Source organism: Uloborus diversus, chromosome 6 (assembly GCF_026930045.1).
Source record: "Uloborus diversus isolate 005 chromosome 6, Udiv.v.3.1, whole genome shotgun sequence".
Taxonomy (NCBI): Eukaryota; Metazoa; Arthropoda; class Arachnida; order Araneae; family Uloboridae; genus Uloborus; species Uloborus diversus.
The window spans coordinates 147,146,121-147,171,858 of record NC_072736.1 but is presented as its reverse complement, the minus strand read 5'-3'; the positions used below and the strand labels follow the sequence as shown (position 1 = coordinate 147,171,858).

The 25,738-nt window shown below is 34.0% G+C and overlaps 1 protein-coding gene across 4 annotated transcripts in view; it reads right to left on the bottom strand.

The window, feature by feature from the left end:
* LOC129225179 (LIM domain-binding protein 2-like) overlaps positions 1–25,295 on the bottom strand; it is a 132,186-nt gene extending 106,891 nt beyond the window's left edge. For 2 of the 4 annotated variants that reach the window (XM_054859744.1, XM_054859743.1), the window contains exon 1: positions 25,022–25,294. The gene's annotated coding sequence lies outside the window, so the exon portion shown is untranslated. Of the gene's footprint in view, positions 1–25,021 lie in introns of all 4 variants that reach the window. The other 2 variants (XM_054859741.1, XM_054859745.1) reach the window with 2 other exon arrangements.
* Between the last annotated feature and the right edge of the window lie 443 nt (positions 25,296–25,738).

The window sequence follows — 25,738 nt, the reverse complement described above, 5'->3', positions numbered from 1 at the left end:
GTCGCAAATTTAAACTATTAGCTACATATTAAAGAAATGCTGTAGCTGCAAGGAAAACGAAACCATACTGTAATTCTGCTGCTTTACGATGCCAATACAAAAACTATGAAGGAAACGCGATTAAAAGTCTGATTTCATAAGTTAAACTGTTTCGTGAGGGAAAAGAAGTGTATGAACGAGAAAAGCCAAATGAACATCGGAAAATATTCTTCAAAATCCTCATATATATATAATAGCGAATGTTCAAGTAGCCCGCGAGTTTCAACAATGAAACTCGCTCCACGGCATAATAATTTGATAACATGTTTTGGTAATGTTTAAGATGCAGGGAAAGGCTTTATTGTGACAAGGCTGAACTCGGTCCGGTGACTTAACTATTTTACTGGTAAGACTGTGTCATTTCAGGGGAATGAAGAAATGGTCAACAATGAACGCAACCAAGGGCGCCCATATGCAAAATTTTAAGAGGGGACTCAAACATTTTCCCCATGGTTTAGCAGAATATTTTCCCCATAGAAACCGATTTCAGTACAAATTTAAGATATAAAAATTTGACATTTTTAATAACTTATTCATTAATGTCTGGAAAAGAAATTTTTAAACATTTTTTCGAAGAAAAAAGCATTAAAAGCAAGGAGGTTCTCATTTCTAAGGGGGCTTGAGCCCCTACTTGCCCCCCTATATGGGCGCCCTTGAACGCAACCTACTGGAGTTTAGGTTTAATCCACTGGAGTTAGGGTTACAATTTCAACTATTAAATTATCACCAAACAGGCAATGGCTTCGTTCAAATGTAGAAGCAAATTTCACCCGTCATACCGTGACGGGCGATTTTCTGGTTACATTGACAAATAACGATATCATTCGCCATAGAGGAGCCTTGAAGATATTAATTATTTAAACATCAAGTTCATCAGTTCTAATTGACATACATGCGTCGAACGAATTTATCTCAGACCCTATGAGATTATCTAAAGAACGTTTGCTAAGTTTGTATTATACATTATATTATAAACACAATAGGCGCCCAATATAATGGCGTTCCTAGCACATGTGCAACCCGGGGTGGTTATTTGTGGTATCACCCCCCCCCCCCCGCCCACACCACACACACACTAAAAAAAGGAAAGCAAAATCTTTAACATTTATACAAATACGATGAAAATTTTGTATTTTGTGTAACGAAAATTTACATTATAAGACAAGTAAAAACTATTAAAGTATTTTATGTAAATTTTCCTTAGACGCATATGTAACCACCCTCTCCACGCTAGATCGTGCTCCAATTACTTTGAAATTTGATAGGTTAAATATAATTCAAGATTTATTGATGAAATTTTTCAAAATTGAAGTATTTTTATTTTATCTAAACTCTTAAATCAGTTTTGGGTGCCATCCCCAGGAGGATGTCGTCCGGGGCAAACCGCCCTCTCTTCCCCTCTCTAGTGACGCTACTGAGTGTACACTATATTATTTCTTACTGAAAAAGAAAAAAAAAACTATCTTCATAAATTTTTGCTTAAACTTTATTAAATTAGCATTATCATTTTATCATTTTACAGCAAAAAACGGTTTGTTTTAAATTGTGGTGCAAAAGGCTCTATCCTGTTGTTGGATTAAAACAAAGAATATTCTAGAAAGCTTTTTCCTTTGGAAAAAAAGTACATTGTCTGGGTCATCATTTATTTTTTTCAGTATTAAATTTGATATTGCTTACAGCTCAAACCATGAACAAAATTAGCAATGCTGAAATCTTAACGCTAATGAGAAGCATTTTTTAAATTCCATATTTTTTGAAAGCCCGAATGAAATTCCAAAGGCGTAAAAGGAAATTTAATCAACTTTAGACGTGCCATAGAGAATAAAACATAAAAATCCTTCTTTTATACTCGCTTTGAGAGTTCTAAGTTGATGAAAATGGCCGATCACGCATTCCACCGGCGCTTCATAGAAAAAAAAAGTATCTCGGAAACTTTTTCACACAAACAAGTACAAGCACGCGCGGAAGGTTTTTTTTTGATGGCATGAACAAAAGAGATTCCTTCAACGGTGTAGAAAAGAGGCGCACAAACAAACAAAAACGAAAACCTTTTTTCGGGAATACGAAACTTGGAATAGATTTCATAAGCGTGGACAGCGATCGGCCATGTTAGGCCACGAGTAGAAACTAGATCAAAAATCGATCCAGACTCTTAACTTTTGTGTGTGTGTGTGAGGGGGGGGGGGGGCTGAATGCAAATTACACCGAAAGAGAAAAAAAAATTACGCTCACGAATATGTAAATATATTAATACTAGAAAATCGCCCGTCAAGGTATGAAGGGTAAAAATTGCTTCTGCATTTGAACGAAGCCATTGCCTGTTCCGTGATATTTTTATAGTTGAAATGGTAACCCTAACTCCATTGGAGGAATCCTAAACTCCAGTAGTTAGCGTTCATTGTTGACAGTTTTTTCGTTTCTTCATTCCCCTGTAATGACAGTCTTACGAGTAAAACAGTTGAGTTACCGGATCGAGTTCAGCCTTGTCACAATAAAGCCCTTCCCTGCAAGTTAACATTACCGAAACAGATTATCAAAAGATCATGCCATGGCGCGAGTTTCATTGTTGAAACTCGATCATTGGCTATTACATACTATTTGAGGATTTCGAAGTCGGTCCGGAGCAAAGTATGAAACTGCCGCCCTTACCCAGCTTTTCCAAAGTATCACGTTTCAACGAAAAACAAAACACGATAGAAATACGCCCGGACGTCATTTGAGCGATCAGGAAGGGGGGGGGGAGGAGGTAATTGTCCCTCTCTGGATTTCAAAAACATAGTTTACTTATGCATATTTCATGCATTTTATTGCTTTTTTTATACCCTTCAAAATGCTTGCTCTTCGCCCTGGAAAACATTGAAATGACGGGCCTGGAAATAGAGTGAATTTGGCGCCCCCTCCAGAAGTTGCTGTCCGGAGCAAAGGTCCGACTTGCTCCCCTCTAGAACCAGCACTGAACAGTCACTCGTTTTCAATGAATTGCAATAATTTAATATTAACGAAAAGCAAAATTTTTCATGTAATAATAATGGAAAATAACAAATGGTAATGGAAAAGAATAAATTTGGCACTCTTTTCCTCCTTAAGAGGTTTTTCACCTCCAGCAAAGTCACTTCCTATGCCGGGCTGATGAGTGCTAATAAACACGAAACTGCAGTCCTCAGATAGAATACTGAGCTGGAGGTGTATTTCTGCCTTAGCCCTGGCTATAGGGGGGTAACTTACTGAAAATACACTCGTCAATCACCCAAGAAGCGGCAACGAAATAACTTTTAGTTTTTCTACCGAAAACTATAGCCAAACTCTCTAATTTTGTTGGACTTTTCGCAAGATGCAATGTCGTCTTCTGGGTTTTTTTTAAATTCTTTCTTTTAGTCGCTGCCTGCTTGAAGTTTTTCACCCTGCTTCTCTCGCAAAGTATCTTCAACTAAATTAATAAATAGTTGAAGATACATTGTTGATGATTATAGTTGAAGAAAATGGATTTTTGTTACACGTATGAATGGTAGTATTCAATAATGAAAAAATAATGTTGCTATGGAAAATTAAAATACTGAAATTTTATTCTCACGAGTAGTTAAACATTGTACACTGCTTGACAATTGCTAAGGAACAATTACGTTTTTTATAATAGTTAAGAATAGATAATGATTAAAGAAACAGAACGAAGTATATAGTTAGTAAGGAGGATGTGCCTTTATTGTAAATACAAAATAATACAGATATTACTGCATCAATGAAGTAAAAACTTAAAAATAAAAAAAATAATCTTACTTAGATGGTTTTTAAACAACCGCAAAAAATGATCTAGGTCAGAATGATGGAGACATGAGTACCTTAATATGTTGTATGATTATCAGGGACACTAATGCACATTTTACATATGTTTTCCATACTCCCCACTAATTATTGAGGAGTGAGTGCTTGGGGGATGTTTTCCCACTCCTCTCTCAAGGCGGATTTGAGTTCTTGTACTGTCTTGGGAGGGACGGTTCCTCGCGCAACACGTCTGCCAAGAACCTCCCAGGCAAGTTAAAATGGATTTAAGTCGGGAAAGTAAGCAGGCCACTGCATACGAAGAATGTTTTCACTTTGCAGTGTGAGTCCGACACTTCAATGCTTCAGTGTGGCCGTGTATCGTCGTCCGTAAAGAGAAAGTCTGGACCTACAGCTCCCTAAAAAGACGAACATGGTCCAGCATAACTTCTCAGCAATACATTTGCGACGTAACGCTTCCTTGTTCAAAAATGTGAAGCGGTGTTCTGCCGGTGTGCTTGATCACACCATCACGCCTGGGCCGTACCGATCACGTTCACAAACAAATTTTTGTGCATAACGTGTTCCACGCTCTCTCCACAGTAGTTGGTGACCAGAATCACTTGTTACACTAAAACGAGATTCGTCAGAGAACTTCACTTTAGACCAATTTTGACGATCCTGACCAACATGTTCCTTACATCAGCGTTATACTCTCTCGACGATGGCGTGGTTGAACTTGGATGCAACGTACGAGCTTCCGGCCATACAAACCAACATTATTTACTCGCCATGAGATGGTTCTTGCAGAAACATGCGTACCGGTAGCGGTTGTAAGATTTGCTGCTATCTGTCCAGGAGTCAAATTTCTGTTCCTTTTTGCCACGAGGGCTACATAGCGGTCCTCTGAAGGTGTGGTGTTCCTACCACGAGCCCCGGCATGCTTTTGCAAAACATTTCCACTTTCAGCGGCCTACTTCAATCGGGAGATGGCACTTTTTGATACACCCACTGCAGCAGCCACAGTGGTGACACTTTGAGCTGCTTCCTGTAGTCCAACCGCTCGTCCACGATCGGAGGTACTCAAATGATGTCTTGCTGACATTTTACTCTTAAATATTTCAAGAACTAAACATAATTTCAGAAAAAAACTATTTTTAACAACCAGCACTATTTTTGTTAAAAACCAAACAGCGTGAATTTTCGTACAAATCTTGAGTGTGTATGCACTCACTGTCTTTTATACAGATAACGAGTCTTGATCTACCACGCCGTCTGAACTTAATTTATTCTATTGACCAGCTGGTTGAGGCACAAATTTGCATAAATCACTTGTTCCTCAGCATTTATTAAGCAGTGTAGTTTGCCAAAACAAAATTTTCCCCGTAGACAGCTGCCTGTTCTGTCTATTTAGGAATTCGGCTCTGTATACCACGGTGAACGAGAGGCCATGTCAGACTAGTCGTAAACTAGGGCCCCGGCTAGGAATCAGAGTAGTATAAATGACAAGGGTTTTTTTTTGGGGGGGGGGGGGGGTAGTCCTGTGACAAAACTGAAAATGCATTGGTTCTCGGCGGCCCTGTTGTATTGTACAGCAAGCGATATCAGAAGGGTACCTCAAGTTTTTTGGTATGACTAGTTCTAGCGCAGCTAGAGTTTACATACCAATACAACGAAGTATCCTTTTAAACGAAATACATTTTTAGTCTCAAATTTATTACCATTTATTGCTAGAATATTATTACAACACAATTCCCGTTACAACGAAAAAAATATGGGGCCTCTTGAAGTTTGTTGTAACGGGATTTCACTGTATTATATTTGTGAGGAAAAAAAACTTTGGTGCATTTTTTTATCATTTTTTCCGATTTTTTTAATGTTTTATATTTTCAGCTATTTTGGCTCATTTTTACTTTTCTACCGTTAGAATCATAGCATTTGGTAAAAATTTGTTAGGACAACAGAGATCTCACCCACAATTTTTTAAAAAAAAATCCATTTTGATCTTTGATTTTAAACTAGAAAGTCGCCCGTCAAGGTATGGCGGGTGAAAATTGCTTCTACCCTTCTACATTTGAACGAAGCAATTGCCTGTTTGATGATATTTTGATACTTGAAATTTTAAACCTAACTCCAGTGGATTAACCCTGATCTCCAGTGGATTGCGTTAATTTCCAACCACTTTTTTGATTCTTCATTCCCCTGAAATATCTGTCTTATACCAGTAAAACAGTTAAGTTACCGGTTTGTCACAATAAAGCATGTTAAACATTACCAAACAAATCATCATGGCGTGTAGCGAGTTTCATTGTTGAAACTCACGGGTTACTCGATTATGTATATGAGGATGTAATCGAAACTCTCACAGAAATTCCCTGATTAAGGGACGAGAAAAAATCTTTACATGCTTTAAAATTACCTTACTCAAAATAAAAGTTCAAAAGTAAGTGCCTGCATTTTGCCTAAAAGTAAACAGAAAATATATTTGCGCTACGCCTCCAAGAAGAACGTAATTGTGTCGGTTTAAAACGCAAAGAGATTGCTATAGATACTATAAATCCAATTTGTGGAATTTTGACCACAAACAAGCCGATGCCGATACCCCTAGCAAGGGCGCCCATATGCAAAATTGTAATGGGGGGGGGGGGGGGGCTCAGATATTTTCCCTATGGTTTAGCAGGATATTTCCCCATTGAAACTGATTTCAGTGCAGATTAGAGTTATTAAAATTTAACATTGTTAATAACTTATTCATTAACGGCTGAAGAAGATATGTTTTTACATTTTTGCAAAGAAAGAAGTACTAAAAGCAAGGAAGTTCAAAATCCTAGGGGAGGGGGGGACTTGAGTCCCCACTTGCCCCCCTCCCCATATGGGCGCCCTGGACCCCTAGTATTAAATATTCTGAATCATTTCATTCATTGTTTGCAACCACAATACGATTATGAAGGATGAAGGAAAATAGTATGTTGAATTTCAGTAAATACTTGAATTTACGTTATAAAAAATGTATGGTTACTTTTAGCACCGGTACAGCATTGCTCGTGACATACTTAAGTTAGTAAGTCAAAGTAACTAAAATTATAACCGTTTAAGGACTACTGCGACTTCTGGGAGCGGTGGGAGGGGGGGAGGCAGTTGTGTGAAAACAATCTAATCCCTTGCCAAAAAAAGAAGTAAAAAACTATTCAGAGATTCTTTGATATTTCCTTTCTTAGTTAATGGTTAAATGTTAGCATTATTTACTTAAAAATTTTCACAAACATAACCTATCATAAATTGGAAGAAGAAATTTAGAATATTTTGGAAGAAGAAATTTAGAACATTTTTTCTTAGAGAACATTTTCAAAAGTAAATAGTTTTCACTTTTTCAAATGATACAAGGAAAAAAAAAACTAATCTAAGCATGAAAAACGCGAAAAATTACGTTAGAAAATCAAATCGAACACTGTTTTAATGAGTTGATTAAATTTCAGATTTCGGAATTACTAGTTTGCCAAAGTTCCTAACTAAATTCTATACATTCAACATCCATCCGGAAATCGGACCCATACATACTCAGACACAGACATACAGGGTATTTTACATAAGTAGGGTACCATGCATGAAATTCAATCTTTTGATTCAGTTAAAAAATTTTGTTTTCCTCTTCCAAATTTTTAGAACTGGCTTGACTCTTACTACCACACTATCAAACTTTCAGGGATCTTTTTTTTCTAATTAAAAAATTTGTTTGAAATTCATATTTTCGCTGCTCCTATAAAGTTATTTCTATTAATTAAGAATCGCTGTTGTTCTTACGTAATACATGTATATGCTGATTTTATATTTTTTCTCAAATGTTTACCGATGTAAATGAAAAATTACAAAAATATTTTCAACTTATAAAATTTGAGTATAGGTTACTTTAATTATTATTATTACTATTATTATTTTTAGTTTCTTGTACCACGGATCCCTCAGTGCTGTAAGCCCACCCCTCCCACCCCCGCCTGCGAGGTCTGCGGGTACGTAGATTGTATGAATTATTTTATTATTAAAATTTTTATGTTGACACGTCAGTTCATATAAATAAATTGAACTGCAAGTAAATATGCACCAATGCTTTTATTCTCTGTAATATATATATATATATATATATATATATATATATATATATATATATATATATATATATATATATATATATATATATATATATATATATTAAAAAAAGAACACTAATTACAGTCTTTTCGTTTTCGTTGTTTAAGACACACATGCTTGTGAACGAACAATAAAACATGCTTAGATCCCTTTAAAAATATTAATTATCTGAGATTATTGTAACAAAAATAACGGGGTCTTTGTAGCATAAAAAAAAAACTCCATTTTCTTCAATTAGAGGTTGCCTCCGGAAATTTGCCGAAGGAACGTAAACTCTGCATTCTCATCACTTACTTGAATTCACAATTTCCCTTCTAGGGACTACATCGCTTCCGTCGAGAATCACTGTTCCAAAACGCGCATTGTTTTTTTTTTCCCTCCTATGAAATATACAATCCTGTAAATGTCACTTTTTCACCACGGTACTGTCTCAGCAGTGAAACTAGAATGCTTGCGTTTTTCAGACTGCGGTCTAGGATGGATCCACCGTTACAGTGTGGGACAAATCGGAAGAAATGTTGCCATGCATTCTAATGAAAATACATATTGTTTTGGATTTGAAAAGTTACAAATTTGCAAAACAAAATTATCTTTTGATTTGGGCGATTAGTTAAAAAAAATTCCTCCCCCCCTCCCACATTCTTTTATTTATTATTTTTGAAATGAAGTTTATCTGTCCGGCTTAGGACACACTTTGGGACATCAGTTTTATATTTCGCAATTTTAATAAAATGACCTCTCAATCTGTTGTTTCAAATGTTTTAAAAGTATTTATTTTGCTTTCCCACTAATTATTTTTAGCATAAGTTTCAAACTGGATTACTGAACAGAAACTCAGACATTTTTTTCCTGCATGTATCAGCTTTACATTTATTTCATAAGTATCTTATCTCATATGTTTAAACGAGCAATTCTTGTGGGTATATATATATTTCGTATCTCGAAAACGGCTCTAACGATTTGGATGAAATTTTGAATTTAATTGTAGTTTTGCATTCTAAGTTCATCTACATCAGTGTTTTTTCTGTAAAAACGTGATTTTTTTACAAAAAGTTTTTTAATATAAAGTCTAATTAAGTTAAGCCTTGAAGTAAACTGTGAATTGACGCATCAGGCACATTATTTGCAACCATAACAATGAAAATTTGCCAGGTTTGGCTGATATTGGCCACTTTGGCTAATTTCAAACACACTTGGCTGAAAACAAATCCAAAAGCATTGTAAGTAATGTAATGGTTTTTTCTTTTTTTAAGTGAAACTATTGCTTGACCGTCCTATTTTATTTTATTTATTTATTTTCTTTTTACACTTCAAATAGTTTAACATATTTTTTTAAATTACGCATATAAATTTTATTTCGAAGAAACGTATGTCTTGAGACTGTTTATGTTTTGTTAAGACAGTTGTTATCATTTGTTGGAATAATTTTCGGATCATCAGTTTTGATGGATATCATGCTGTATGTAGCATTTTCTGGCGTAAAGTGACCAACTACACTAAAAGTACTTATTCAAAAAGAAAATCTCGATTGGGATAAAATCGTGAAACGCATCATAGTATGAAAGGAAGTACTTGGTTAAAAACCGATTTCACCATAGCAGAACTGGTTCCAAGGCCAAAGTATTTTATAATTACTGACATGAAAATTGTATAATGGAAACAAATGTAACAAATAGTTTAAAGCAAAATGTTGATTTAATTACATTCAGAATGTTCTTTGTTTGGTTTTTTAGTGTTATAAGAAGGTCGAGTGCTTAATATTTCGTTAACGTAAAGTTTTTCAAGTATATTTGGAAAAGTATTGAACCTTAAAAAAACACGAATTGACAAAAAAATAATTCTTTTAAAGCCGAGCGAGGCTCGGTCGTCCAGGTACTATCTTTAAACGAGCAATTCTTGTGGGTATATATATATATATTTCTTATCTCGGAAACGGCTCTAACGATTTGGATGAAATTTTGGATTTAATTGTAGTTTTGCATTCTAAGTTCATCTACATCAGTGTTTTTTCTGTAAAAACGCGATTTTTTACAAAGACAGTTTTTTAATATAAAGTCAAATTGAGTTAAGCCTTGCAGTAAACTGTGAGTTGACGCATCAGGCAGACGATTTGCAACCATAACAATGAAAATTTGTCTCTTCTCGCTTTAAAATTTTATACTTGCTTAGGGTTGCCAGGCTTGGCTGATATTGGCCACTTTGGTTGATTTCAAACACACTTGGCTGAAAACAAATTCAAAAGCATTATGTAAGTCGATGTAAGGCTATTTTTTTCTTTTTTTAAGTGAAACTATTGATTGACCATCCTATTTTATTTTATTTATTTATTTTCTTTTTACACTTCAAATAGTTTAACATGTTTTTTAAATCACGCATCTAAATTTTATTTCGAAGAAGTGTATGTCTTGAGATTGTTTATGTTTTTGTTTTGTTAAGACAGTTGTTATCATACAGCATGATGGATATCATGCTGTATGTAGCATTTTCTGGCGTAAAAACTAAAAGTACTTATTCAAAAAGAAAATCTCGATTGGGATAAAATCGTGAAACGCATCATAGTATGAAAGGAAGTATTCGGTTAAAAACCGATTTCACCATAGTAAAACTAAGGTCAAAATATTTTAATTACTGACAAGAAAACTGTATAGTGGAAACAAACGTAACAGATAGTTTAAAGCAAAATGTTAATTTAATTACATTCAAAATCTTCTTCGTTTGGTACTTTAGCGTTACAAGAAGGTCGAGTACATAATATTTCGTTAACGTGAAGCTTTTCAAGTATATTTGGAAAAGTATTGAACCTTAAAAAAACACAATTTGACAAAAAATAATTCTTTTAAAGCCGAGCGAGGCTCGGTCGTCCAGGTACTTATTTAAAAAATGTAATAATTAAACAATTTTTTTTGCCTAAATAATCACGCATATTTGATTTCTTCTCCCCCCCCCCTTTTTTTTTAGCATTACACGCTTTCAACCTGGACAAAATTTCTGCTTTTCCGTGGAGTGACACATTTGATTCTAAAATTACGGTATCTAATATATTTTATAACATAACTTGCATTGAAACATTATTTTTCATTTTTGGCAGTAAATTTGTGCCTCCAGAAAACATTTTTTACTTCTTTTTTTCATGGGACAAAGTGAAAAAAAAAATCTAATGACATCTTTTTATTTGATTATTAAAGATATTTTTGATCAAACAAATGAGCAAACAAAAATAATGAATGAATAAATAAAAAGGAAATGAAACAATAAACAACTAAATAAATAAGTTAATAAATGAGAAAAAATAAATCAGTTAATAAAATAGTGAATGAACAAGTCAATAAATAATTATTAAATGAAGCAATGGAAATGAAATAATTAATAAACAATAATAAAAAAAATTAATTTGAATTTGACATCTTGAATTCAAATTATGTTTTTCGCAATCACGAGTGTGTGTATGTAGGCGTGTGTGTTTGTGTGTGGGGGGTATGTGTGTTGTGTGTAGGGGTATGTGTATGTGTGTGTAGGCATTTGTGTTTGTGTCTGTGTGCAGGCATAAGTGTGTGAGTAGTTGTGTGTATGAATGTGTATGTGGGGGGGGGGGTATGTGTATGTGTGTGTAGGCATATGTGTTTGTGTCTGTGTGCAAGCATGAATGTGTGGGTAGTTGTTTGTATGTGTGTGTGTATGTGTTTGTGTGTATATGTGTGTGCGTGCGAGTGTGTGTAGGTGTATGTGTGTGTAGGTGTATGTGTGTGTATGTGTTTGTGTGTATATGTGTGTGCGTGCGTGTGTGTGTAGGTGTATGTGTGTGTAGGTGTATGTGTGTGTATGTGTTTGTGTGTATATGTGTGTGCGTGCGTGCGTGTGTAGGTGTCTGTATGTGTTTGTGTATATGTGTGTGCGTGCGTGTGTGTGTGTGTGTGTACTTGTGTATGTATGCGCGTGTGTGTAGGACATGGATGCAACCTGGAGACGGCTTTCGCAAGAGGAGCAGCATCGTGAGGAACCGGTCGACGATGATGGTGCAGAGGGTGGCGGTGGGAAAATAAAATGATAGGACATCAAAACAGTCAAATGAGAACAATAAGCAATCGTGATTGCTCAATAAATATGTGAGTGATTTGGTAAAAGATTGAATAAGTAAATGAAATGAATTATTTCATTTTGACCCAGCCACTTTGCCCCGCATGCACTTGACTAAATGGCCAAAGCTTTTAAAATGCAAAAAAGGCTTAGTATTAAATAAATACCACTCTGAATATTAATAGGTCTCAAATAATGTTAAAAATGTTAATAATAATAACTTTAGAATTTTATAACAACAAATAATTTTTGACTTTCAACAAAATATTACAATATGAGTAACAATTTTAGAAAATTGCTTGTATTATCATATTCTTTGATTTTCAGAGGTAATTTTTTCTTGACTGGAATATTCTACATGTAATACTATGTACATAAGATATTACCAGATTGGTGGCGCTTAAATCAGAGCAAACATTTCACAATTTCATTTTGCCCCCATTCCCCTACTATAATTTAAAGAGCCGAATAAGATAGAGCTTTTAAAAGCAATCTAATACTACTATCTGTGGGCTTGAGCTTGCTGCTGAGTCAGTGTCCGTATCCACAGAGTGAAAATTGACGGCAGCAATAACTACTTAAGCAGAGGCACCAATAAAAGTATGAAGCAAATATTCTGACGAAGTTAAATAAACATGCTAAAATTAGTTAATATTGAATAAAATTTAATATTAGGGTAGAAAAATGAAATAAAAGTTAAATACAAAGAGGATGCAGAGACAAAAGTTAGAGCGATGGTTTGAAGCTTGAGAGCTGGAAGAAAATTAAAATGAAAATATTTTAATGAAAAAGAAAGGGTAAATTAATAAGAAAAACTCTTTACTCTTTTGAAAGATGATTAAAATTAAGAAAGTAAAAAGCTGAAATACTTACATGAAAAAAAAAAGTGTTTGAGGAAGGAGAGAGAAATACTAAAAATAAAAAGGCACACTTCTTCGCCAAGCGACTGGAATATGAAACACTTGGCGAGATAAAAATGCAAAACAATTAAATCCGCATTTTCTATTTTATTTCTGCACGTGCTGTTCAGATTGTTGGAGGAAGATGCCAGATTTTTTTTTTCTCTGGATTTTTACTAAATTCTGTGGAAAACTGGTAAATTAAACCTTTTATCTGGTTTTAATTTGATCAAAACAACATTAGTTTTCGTAAAATCATTTGGAAACTTTCATTAAAAATTTCAAATGAAATCGGAACCGAAACAGCGTTTTCTTCCGAGATTCCGACAGTCATTTTGGAGACACTTATTATTTTTTTGCGACCCATATGACAGCAACGTGACCAAACATGGCGGGCCTATTATGCTTTCCGGCTCTCTTTCAATAGAATGGAATGATGCTGGGGAGGGCCCGTGGACTCCCGGTGTTCGATCGTGAGAAAGAAAGCTCTTTCGTGCGTGCATAACGAGCGGCCATTTTTACTGCTTTTCGCCACGCGTGAATGAATGCACGACGCAAGCGCACTGAGTTCCCTTCACAATGGATCGCTGCATTCGAATCTGGCTGGATTCCCAAAGGATGTGTTTTAAAGTCGACGCCATTTCTTTTCTCTCTGCCATAAATACGGAATCTGGCATCAGTTAAGATAATCGCCTGCTTTTAGAGCAATTGCTTCGTTTAGAATTCAGAGGGTTAGAAGCATCATGGCGAGACAACCTCTCGTGAACATTCGGCCCTCCGATTGTTTATTCATGAGTTACACTATCTCGAACAGGGCTCGAAAAGCTTCGTCACGTTATTTTAATATTTTGATTATTTATTGATTGTTATCATTTCTTCAAATGTTCTCCTAAAAAATTGGTTTGGGAGTTTCCATAGTTTTCCTCCTTTAAAAGAAATTGCCATAAACATCTGCGTTGCAGCCGTTCTTAACCACGACATTCTTTATTTTTTAGTGCGTGTTAACTCCTTGTCGTTAGTAGACTTAGTGCATTCCTCAATAATTGGCACTCATTTTATAATTTGGCACCACTATCGGGGGATTGCCATTACCATTTGTGAATTTTGACATTCAGTTCTCCACCAGATGGAGACACTTGAGTTCCCCCGATGCGAATCTGCACTGGTATTTAATTTTGCCGAGAGTATTCGAAGGTCAAAATTTAAGAGATCATGCCGCATACGACATGGACGCTGACGTTTTTCAGCATCTTAAAAATTCCCCACTAGAGCCATATTTGAACCGATTCTCAAAGGAATAAGGTGTAGTGCCGAACGACTATATACAAAACCAGCCGACTGCAGCACAACGGACAGCGTGGGCAACTGAGAACTTCACTATTTTTGTCATAACAATTGACTTGCAGATCATGTTATCTACTTTACAAAGCTGAGTTTGTGTTTTCTGAATAACTTTTCGAATATATTTAAGGACAATATGTGCTACAAGGTACTTTTCTCGCAGACAAATCTTAGAGTTTTCAATGACGAGAGGGGAAAGTGCTTTCTAGAGCAGCGTTTCTCAACCTTTTTTGACCCGTGGGCCGGTAAGAACTTTTGAAAAAGAAAAAAGAAAAAAAAATACGCGGACTGGTGATGTTTTAGTTTTTTCCTTCCCTCTGTTCTTGTTTTCCTCTGGGTCTTTCTTTTTTTTTCTTTTTCCCGTCTTTTCTTTTTTTTTCTTTCTTTTTTTTTTTTTGCAAAAAAGAGAAAAAACACTTTGCATTTGAGGACAGTCAAAAATCCCCTTCCTTTTTATTCTATTTTTTTTTTTTGCAAAAGAAAAAAAAAAGCTTTCCACTCAGAGCTGTCAAACCCTTGTGACAAAATTTTGTGAACGGCAGAAGTTCCTTTTTCCTCTTTCACAAAATGATAATTATCAAAAAAAATTTTATAAATATATAAATTAAACTTTGCTAGGTGTTAAAGAAGTTACGAAAAATACTTTTATGATAACAGTAAGGTAAGTATTTATTGTAATAATTATATATAAGTTATAAACATTATTGAAAAAAATATTAGAAAACAACGAAAATTAATCACAATATTCACATAGACGATGACGTAAGGATAATATTATTATCATGGTTTTTTTTTCTCCTTTTTTTTTTTCTTTTCTTTTCTAAGTAAAGAAATTTTTTCTACGTTAACGAGCAAAAATCTCTGTGAACCAGTCAAGTTTTGCTGCGGACCGGTTCGCCGGTTAAGAATCGTTCTAGAGTACTTGTATCGAAACCAGAGCCCGATTAAACACAGAACCGTGCTCAGTTTCAAGTCACTAGCTCTACAAAGGCTCGCTATACCTAGTGAGGCACCCTGTTCCCGTATAAAACTACTAAGAGAACATAAATAACAGCTTAATTCTCTGAGCTTGCCAAAAGTCTCAGCTAATTCATCATTTTTTTTTCAGATGTTAAGGTATAGAGCAGCGTTTCTTAAATTGTGTTCCGTGGAACCCCAGGTTTCCGTGGAGATCACTCAAGGGTTCCACAAAGCTTAGTTTTTTTTTTTTTTTTTTTTTTTTTTACAAAACGGTCAAATTAGTCACTTAAAATTAGGTTTAAGATAAGTGTCTAATGAGTATTTTCCGCTGAGAAAATATCAATCGTGGATTAAAAAGTCATTTTATTTTTTATTGTCAATGTATGACCTTTAATTATGTCAGCTCTATAAAACGACTCTTTTATTGAAATGGCAAATGATCCTACCATACACCAGAAGTTAAAAGTAATACCATCCAGTGAAATTCTGGTAAAATTTTAAAGATGAATGTCCTCAATTGTCACAAAATTGTTACAAGACTGTGACATTTTAGGGGGATGAAGAAATGGTCAACAATGAAAGCTACTGGAGTTTAGGGTTCATCCACTGGAGTTTGGGTTCAATTTCAAGTACAGTAAACTCCCGATTATCCGCGGAATTGGGTGGCACAAGTGCCGCGGATAATAAAAATCGCGGATAACCGCAAAAAGACTAAAATGGGGGACAAATCAGGTAAAAATTGTCCTATCTCAAATTCTTAACTGTATTGATGCATAACACTTTCTGCAAACAGTGAAAATATATATAGAGTACAGTACAAATGTTTTGTATTTTTGCACAACCGAACTTAACATCAATAACAAACAAGTGTATGTACGATGAAGAACGCACAATAATAATAATAATAATAATAATAAAATTAAATCAAATCAATCAATTAAGCAAAAACAACTGAGAGTAAATTTACAATTTTTCAAAAAAAAAAAAAAAAAAAAGAAAGAAACTGGTATTCGCTTTTTACTGCGAAAATACATGTTCGTGATTGTTGATTGATTCGCGGATAATCCGCCCAGCGGATAAACCGCTCGCGGATAATCGGGAGTCTACTATCAAAATATCACCAAACAGACAATGGCTTCGTTCAAATGGAGAAGCAATTTTCACCCATCATACCTTGACGGGCGGTTTTCTAGTTAGTAATATTTAGAGTACAATGTTGGCTAAGTCTACCTTGCTCGGTACAATTTCATGTTTGTATGAAGAGCAAAAATAAGAGAAGTTAATTTTTTTTAAAGGATTAAAAGTCTGAAAAATTTGAGTAACCAAAAGTATGAAGAATCGCTCACCCCTCTAAGGGGTGAGATTCATGGATACCAATGACATTGGATATCATGACATTGGATATCAATTTTATTTGTTTATTTATTCATTTTTCAAGGGTGTTTTTTCACCTAAAGGAAAATAAACTGAAAGGAATGCTCCAAACTCAAAAGGAGGAAAAACAGAATGTGCAATTTTATTTTTACTAAACAAAACAGGCGCCTTTATTTCTAAAACACTCTTTTATTAATTAAATATTAAATCTCCAGTCTGAACACGTGCGACGGAGTGTTATGTGTTTGTTAAACCTGAACAGATTAAACACAATTCACTCCAAGTGGCTACGTAAAAGAAATGCAGAAAAAAAAAAAAAAAAACATGGCCTGCACCCAGTACTTCTATGTGAGCATTCAATAAAAAGCACTTAAGCAGTCTGAAAAGCAGAAAATATAATTAAGGAAGAGTTTGAAGTAAAAAAAAAAATTCATTCGGCATCTTAAATTATATTACAAATAACTTCGTTAAAGACGTTAATTATGGCATTTCATTTTTGCGAAGACATTATTTTAGACACTCGAAGTTGAAATGCGGAGCTTAAGTAAGAAATGTTGCGAGCAAAGCGCAATTATTAAGTGTTTTTACTGCAAGAATGAATACTAATTTAATTTCTTCGAGGGGCTCTTTCAAAATACTCTTCGTTACGCAGAAGACTTTTCGCAATGTGTAAGAAACGGAAGGACTAACATGGCTGAGAGGTTATAATAAAAAAAATCACATTGTTATGGTAGAGAAATTTCTAACCCTTTAAGGAGTAAGGAACATGAGAAAAATGCTTTCCCTATGCTTAAAGTTTATTTTTAAGGTTATCGAATATAAATAATTTATAAATTCTATTTTTCGCGTGTTATTGATACATCAGAATTTTATTAATTAACAAAAAGAAAGTGCATGTTTATAATAGCGGTAATATCATTAACATACACATATTATGTATTTATAATTTGTACATATTAATGACATTACTTATATTGAATCTTCTATTAAAAAGCAATCTCGAATATAAGTGCAGCATAACAGTATGAGGGCGATGTTTTCAATTGATGTATTTCATTTGCTATATACACTGTAAATTTTACTGTAGACCTATTTTGACAGCATCGCAAATGAGATACATTGATTGAAAACATCGACTCATACTATTATGCTGTTACTTTTACTCAAAATTGCTTTTTAATTGGAGATTAAATGTAAGTAAAGTAATGTCTATATACTATGGCGTCGAATTATTAAACTAAGTTTTGGAGAATTATTGTAGCTTAGCATCTGCTATGCACCATACAGAAACATAAAATCCCATCCATTTACGCAAAATCTACTGAACCTATTTTCACAAAACTTAACATATTTACGTCGCCATTTTTTAGTTTCACAAGGACGGATCCAGAAATTTTTCAAGGGAGGGGCGATTGATATTCATTTCTTACTTTTTACTATGTACACTGATTTTAAAATAGAATAAATACTATTTTAAAATATTTTTAATATGTTAAAATGTTGATTTTAAAATATTGATCACAAAGGTTTTAGACTTCAATTCCGAAACAGTTCCGAGATTGGATCCCAAACCCAAACCTCCCTTCACCCAACATCAATGAAACTCGTCAAAATTTGCCTTTTTTGAACATTATTTTCGAAAAAATTACCGGTGGAGTCCCTCAAGGAAGGAGCGATCACCCCCATCGCCCCTCCCTTGTAACTGTTCCTGTAGTTTCAAGTATTAAAAATACCGATATTCTACTGCAAAGCTTATGGTCTTTAAAGAATTATCGCTCCTACATAAGAGCGTTTCGCTCATCGAAAATTGAAATAACGTCTTCAAAATTAAGTTAAGCTTATTTTCACGTTTTGTATTTAAAATAAAAAATTAGTAAGAAAGGGGGGGGGGGGGAGCACTTGTAATACTTTAAATATTGCATTATTTTTTTTAATTCAAAATGTCAAGCATTCTAATCACGAAAAGCCATAATATAATACACCTCTTCCTTCCGTCCATCGTTCATTTCATCCTCAGAAAATTAAGTCTTTTTTTTTTTTTTTTTTTGACACTATTACGCTATTCGCTGATTTCGTATATTAGCCAATTCGTGATAATTTGAAGCCTTACAATTCGAATATTCCTTTCCCCGCGAAGTTTTCATCGGGTACCAAACTCTTAAGAAGGTTTGGGGACTTCCATAACTCGAAGGTTTTGGCTGAACAATCGGGATTTATCGAAGATCAAATAATTGGTTTTACACTATACTTCTCACAGTATTAAAAATTTCCTCAAGTGGCAGGATAAATTGGAAATAGACTAGTAATTCATTTAAAATGGTTTCTGTATTTTTTTATTTTATAAAACTATTGAATATATTTAGAAATTTTCTTCAGTTTAACGTCATTAGATGCAATAACATTATCAAACGAGCTGATGTGTGCATCACATGACTTCCTTTTACGCCAATTTAATGATAATAGCGCTTTGGAGTAAGCAAGGGAACACTACATATTTTCACTCCTAGTTTCTTGCGAACCGAAGCAAAAAAAAAAAAAAAAAAACTTTTACACAGATTTATTTCCCCATTATAGGCAATTTTAATGTGATTCCGTGGTTAACTCTTTAAATATCACCAACATTGGCCGAATTAAAACCAGATTTATAAAATTTAAAAAAAAAATCCAAATATTTCGCCAAGTTGGTGACAAAACTTGGCGGCCAAAAGCTTGGCGATATATCGCCAAGTGTTTGACAAATTATAACACCACTTGAGTTAGCATTGAAATTAACAATGATTTTCCCCCAAAAAAGGTGTAAAAGACCCCCTTAGGAACATCCGAATGCTACCAAAAGGGAAGATGCACAACTAGTCCCCACTAGGAGTCTACGTACCAAATTTCAACTTTCTAGGATATACCGGTTTTGAGTTTTTGATATTTCGCGTGTCTATACGTTCTTAGGCACTTATCCACGTGTGGTCGGGTCGAAAAAAAAAAAAAACTCAAAAAAACTCATTCATTCGGGGGTGAGCAAAATGGAAATTAAGACCGATTTTTGAGTGAAAATTTTTTCGCGAATGAAACCTTTTCCCTGGTTGAGTCCTCTGTTTATTAATATGATGTATAAGAGAGTTATTAAAATTTTCCTGTATATTTGATTGAGAAAGCTAAAATTCGCTCTATGAAGGAAAAAGGCGCAGGAGAGAGAGAGAGAGAGAGAGGATGTTATAAAAGTAAGTTCATTTCTTTTGAGATACTTTTTCAGCTTTTTGAATTTTATCAGATATTTTTTCATCTCTCTTTTATTGCTCGACAGATATTTATTTACCATTTAAGCAAGTATTCCCATTTATCACTATTTTAAATTTCGGCAAAAAGTAGCTTCCCAAAATCCCGAACAACTGGTCTTTGCTGCGAAAACTGCTGAAACTGAATTGTATGTGTTTATCGCTCTTAAACTTTATTTGCTCATTGTATTTATCACTCTTAAACTTCATTTGCTCATTGTATTTTGTTCAAGGCATACGTATAGGTTTGAACTTTTTTTCCCTCGTTTTCTCAAATTTCAATTCAATAATTAGATTCTTGCACATTGAAAAGTGCATTATTTGTAAAAAGAACCCCAATGGAGTTTTATTAATAAATGCCTCAGTTGCCAAATCGATTCACTCCACTTTTTAAAAGGATCCTCATTTCTGCTTTAATAGTGCTTAATCGATGCTTAGAATGTGAATTTATATTAAAGTTTTGGTTCAGTACATTTCTGATCCTGCGATGGCAGAAAATGTAACACGAAGGCCCATTCACTCCTATTTGATAACACTATCTTCTTCATCGCTTTTCTCGACTATTTGTTTTATGGAGCTAATCGATTTGTCAAGTGAAGCATCCAAATATTACTTTTTTAAATGATTAATAAAAACTTAATTGGCATCATTTTGAGAGGTGATAATTATAAAACATTGAATTCGCCCACAGTTACAATATCGGTTATCAAATGATGTACCATACTCAGCTCTACGTTTTGACTCTAAAGAAAGAATTATACAGTTCATTTTGTGGAACCTTGCTCTGTCTGAAATGCATTTGAAGGAACCCATGTTTTTTTATACAAACACCTTGCTTTAAAATTGTATTTTTTTAAACATGTTTTCTTACCCATCATTTAGCAGTTAGTGTCAAAACATCTAGCAGTTTAGGTGCATTTTACAGCAAAATACGAGCCATTCGAAAAAGTGTTGAAACTTTTTTAATAGTGGTAACTTATTTGGAATCTTGATTCCTCATGTTTGTTTCATTTATGTTTTAGGAGGTTTAAAAAAAAAAGCATGGATTTTTGCGATTTGAAGCCTGTACGTCTAGTAAGGAAAGTAACACAAACGGTAGTTACAAATTAAATGAAGGTACTGATAAACTGGGACATTAGAAAAAGTTGGATTTATTAAAGCTCTTTCCAAGTGGAATTTACTACTGTATCAATTGAGGTAGGTCTTGAATGAAAATTAAAATCTATTCTGTCTATTTTTTTTTTATTATTTATTAATTCTATTTTTTGTCCTTTGGTCCAATTTGCGTCCCTCTTTCAGAAGTTTGAGTCATTCGTTCTAATGTTCCTTAAGAACTTCAAAAAGTATATTCGAATTAACAGGGCAGAAAGCAAATGTGTTTTTCTCATTTCAATTGATAGCAGAAAATGTAACAGATTTTTTTCTCTCAGCTGTTCTACATTTCTGAACTGTTTACTGGAAAACAGAGATGCAGTACTTTTTTTTAATGCCAATAATTCTTTAAGTTAATTTTATAGCTTTTTCTTTTAAGTAGATTCATTTAAAATACATTTTATATTGCAGTTGAAGGGAATAATTAAACTGACATGCACTGTTTCTTATGGGGAAAGCAATGCCTCCATATCTTTAAAAGTAGAGACACATTGCGTTTTTAAAAAATCAAAAACAGGAAAAATACCCCCTTGAAATTTTTAGAGGAGTGAAATTCATTATGGAATAGAGAAATATACAAAAGCAGTAAAGAACATAAAAGTGAATAATTCCGATAAAAAAAAATAATTTTCTGAGAATAAAATGGCAGATAGCAGGCAAAGAAGAGATGTGCAGGTGCACTACATTCATTTTTAACATTTAGCATGTTTGACATCTAGCTAAAAGAATAGCAAGTGCAATATTTTCAAGAACTACAATTAAATTGCAATTTCTTCCCTATTTTCCACTATGCTGCATTTTTATTCAAAATACAAGACGTAAAAATACGCTTCACAGTTTTTTTTTTTTTTTTGCAGCGCATTTCGATTTTCAATCCGTGAAATACGCTTGGATTTTTGGGAATTCCTGTCCTAAGAACGCAGTTCTAGACGGTCTTGGTGATACCAGCGAAGAAATTTCGGAGGGCCTTCTGTGGAAATTTTAAGAAATTGAAATCTTAAAAACTCCATTACAGCCAAAATTTGGCTACAGATAGGCTATAGGCTATATAACGGCGTTAAAAATATCTCAGTTTAAAAAAAAATAACAATGCCATTAAGGCTTTCACTGAGCAAATCCTAACAAAGGGTGAAAAATTGTTTCAGTATTATATTCGAAATTGCATAATTGCTTTTATCTCCATGGGGATTTTTCAGGGTAAAACTCAAAGAAAAGCTTCAGGTTTTCTTACTGAAGTAGCTCTGTTGGCAAAAGAAAAAAGTGAAATGGCCTGAGGAATATATTTATGTTTTGTTTGCTACATTTTTCTTTCAACATAACGTCCGTTATAATATATATGCTGTTCAACCGCAACTTTTGGGAAAATGGTCGGTAAAATCATTTGGCAACACATTTTAGAAAATAATATTAAAAATGAATAGCCCTACAAATTTGACCAATTTTGAATAACACGATTTCAAGAGAATTAAAAGAAAAAGTAACGAAAGAATTTATCTTCATAGACTAAAAACGTGAATAAGAACCAATTCTTCTCGATAAAAGTTTACTTATAAAATTTGATCTTATTATGCCAATAATTTTACATTTTGAAATTTTCAGACGATGTTTAAAAATAGAAAACTTTTTAAAAGAGTATTTTTGAAAAATATTTTCGGTAAAACTTTTTGTTTTTAATTATCCGTGCTGCAATTCACTCACATTTAAAAAATTCCCTACATTGAGGGAAATAAATATTGTTTTGTAGAAAACATAATAGAATAAGTGTACGCAAAGTGAATATATAGTGCTCCATCAAAATATGACCCTGGATTTCGCTGTCAGTCAAATTCTCCTTCTCTTTCCGATAATTGGCATAAGATACTAATACCGCGCATCGAGTGAAGCCTTGCTAATACATATCTTTAAATAAACACGGATATTATCTTCTCTTTATCTTTACTAATAATAAAGCTGAAAGTCTCTCTGTCCGGAGGATGTCTGGATGTCTGTAGGATGTCTGTGACGCGCATAGCGCCTAAACCGTTCGGCCGATTTTCATGAAATTTGGCACAAAGTTAGTATGTAGCATGGGGGTGTGCACCTCGAAGCGATTTTTCGAAAATTCGATGTGGTTCTTTTTCTATTCCAATTTTAAGAAAAAAAAACTATGATAAATTACGAAATTATCATAACGTGGAACCGTAACATGGGCACAAGCCAATTGGCGAGATACGAAATTATCATAACGTGGAACTGTAACGTGGGTACAAGCCAATTGGCGAGAAAATTCACCATACATTATTTGTAAATATACAGGCGAACCAAAAGACCTTTTAATTTTTCTATTGCGGGCAAAGCCGTGCGGGTGCCACTAGTTTTAAATAAAACTCATTAACTAGTTAACGTTGAAAAAAATTAATGTCGTATAGAATATATAGTGAATGTATAGTGCTCCATCAAAATACGACCCTTCAATTTCGCTGTCAGTCAAATTCCCCTTGTCTTTCCAACAAACGGAATTAGATGCTAATATCTTTAAGTAAACATGGTTATTATTTTAAAGAAAACTCATAACTTAACGTTAAAAATTGACAGTAAAAAATATAGAAAATATCTAAATTAAAATACAACCCCAGATTTCTCTAGCTGTCAAATTCCCCTTTCTCTTTCGGATAATCAGAACAAGATGCTGTATCTTTAAACAGACATGGTTATTATTTCAAAGAAAACTCATCAATTAATTTTCGTTTGAAAAAGTGACTGCTGTGAACATGGTGAACAAACACATAGAGAGCTAAATGAAAATCCGCGCTGTCAGTCAAATTTCCCATCTCCTTCCGATAATCGGAATAAGATTCTAATATCTTTAAATAAAGATAGTTACTATTTTTTGGGAAACTCACCAATTAATCATTGTTAAAGAAATGGACTGTTGTAGAACATAGTGCTGTTGAGATTAAAGTGAATATATAGAACTTCATCAATAAAATACGACCCTGGATTTCGCTGTTAGTAAAGTTCCTCTTCTCTTTCCTATCATCAGACTAAAATACTAATATTTTTATATAATCAGGGTTATTTTTTAAAAAAAGCTTATTAATTAATTGTCATTGTAAAAACTGACTGTTGTAGAATTGTGCCAAAAATGCTCTTTCAAAACATAAAACGCTTTTTTTCTCATAATGTTGTTTTTTTTTCAATTTCCATATCATTTGAATGTCATTTTATTATTTGTTTTTTGCTGTAAAATATGAATAAACAATAAATTGCTAGATATTTTGACCCTAACTGCTAAGTGATGGGTAAGAAAACTACTTTTAAACTAAGTGTTTACATAAAAAACATGGATTTTTTTCAAATGCATTTGGCATCATATCCCTCCAGGAGGGACTTCATCAGGAAATGTTATTACAAGTTATTAGAATTCTTTGTAAAGGGAAATATCTTTCTCAATTCCGCTTTTTACGAACAATATGTCATCAACTTCGAATTTTCTTTGACATATATCTAGTCGCAACCTCTCTAAATAAACATTTTTCGAAACGGAACAAACAATACAACAGATATACAGTAGAAACTCGATTATCTGAGCTAATTGGGACCGCTAAAGCCTCGGATGTCGGAATTCTCGGTTAATAGAAACTTTATGTAAAAATTTGTCAGGATCGTAATTTGTATTAATTAAAAATAGGATAGAATATTTATAAAAGAAGGACGAATAAAAAGTAATGTTTTACAGTTAAAAAACTAATACGGAAAATAACTTGTAGACGTTTTAAAAAGTCAATTGAATTTTTTTAGCTATTCCAAGTTAAATATTGAAAGATGCATTAAAAAACGCAAAAATTTAAAATATTTTTATTTTCAAATTAAAAATTCCTTATTTTATTAAATTTACATTATTTTTTGAAAAATAGACTTCATTATCGGCTCGGTTAACAGAAACCTCGGAAATCGAAGCTCAGATAATCGAGATTCTATTTCATTTCTACTCGCGACAAGAAACTAAAACTTCCGACATAAAGTACTTACCATCATGTTTGCGGTAGAGCTCGTCAGATTTTCTCACAGCAGTCCGGAATATTGCGAAGAGGGAGAAATTTTCTTAGAGCCGGATGACGGGGAAAAGTGGCAAAACTTTATTTTTATCTCTGCTGCCAGATGAAAGGGCACCACAACAGAAGCTAAACTGGAAGCACCGGCAGCCAGTCACGAGCCAGAGGGAGAGTTTGAAATGAGCCCCCCAATTGTCCCACAGCGGTGCATTGTGGGATGATGACGTCACTTCACCCCAGAAACTCCTCCTTTTTGTGTGGGAAAAGCAATCGTTTTGATGCTTTTTGTGATGACGCTAACGCTCTCCGCTTATTATTTATCGCTTCCTTGGCGGCGCTCTCTTTGGCGAGAAACGCTACCAGCTCTTGATTTTTCGAGTGTGGCAAAGGGGCCAATTAGAAAAGGTGCGCTCGCTCTTTTATGCTCTGGGAACGAAGGAGCGATCGAATTCCCTCTTATTTTCTGCGTTTCGAAAGGAGGAAAGATTTTTAAAAGCGCTGGCAGTCGCTCTCTGTTATTAAATCGGCATTAGCGTCTCCGACAATGATGGAGCGCTTTTGTCTAATATGATATATATTCGTGATGAATCACGAAGTCAGCTCGTTATGAGAGTGCCACACAGACCTGCTATTCCTTCAATAAATTTCCCAACGCCACAGCATTAAAAATCAGGATTATGTTTTGAGCTAATTT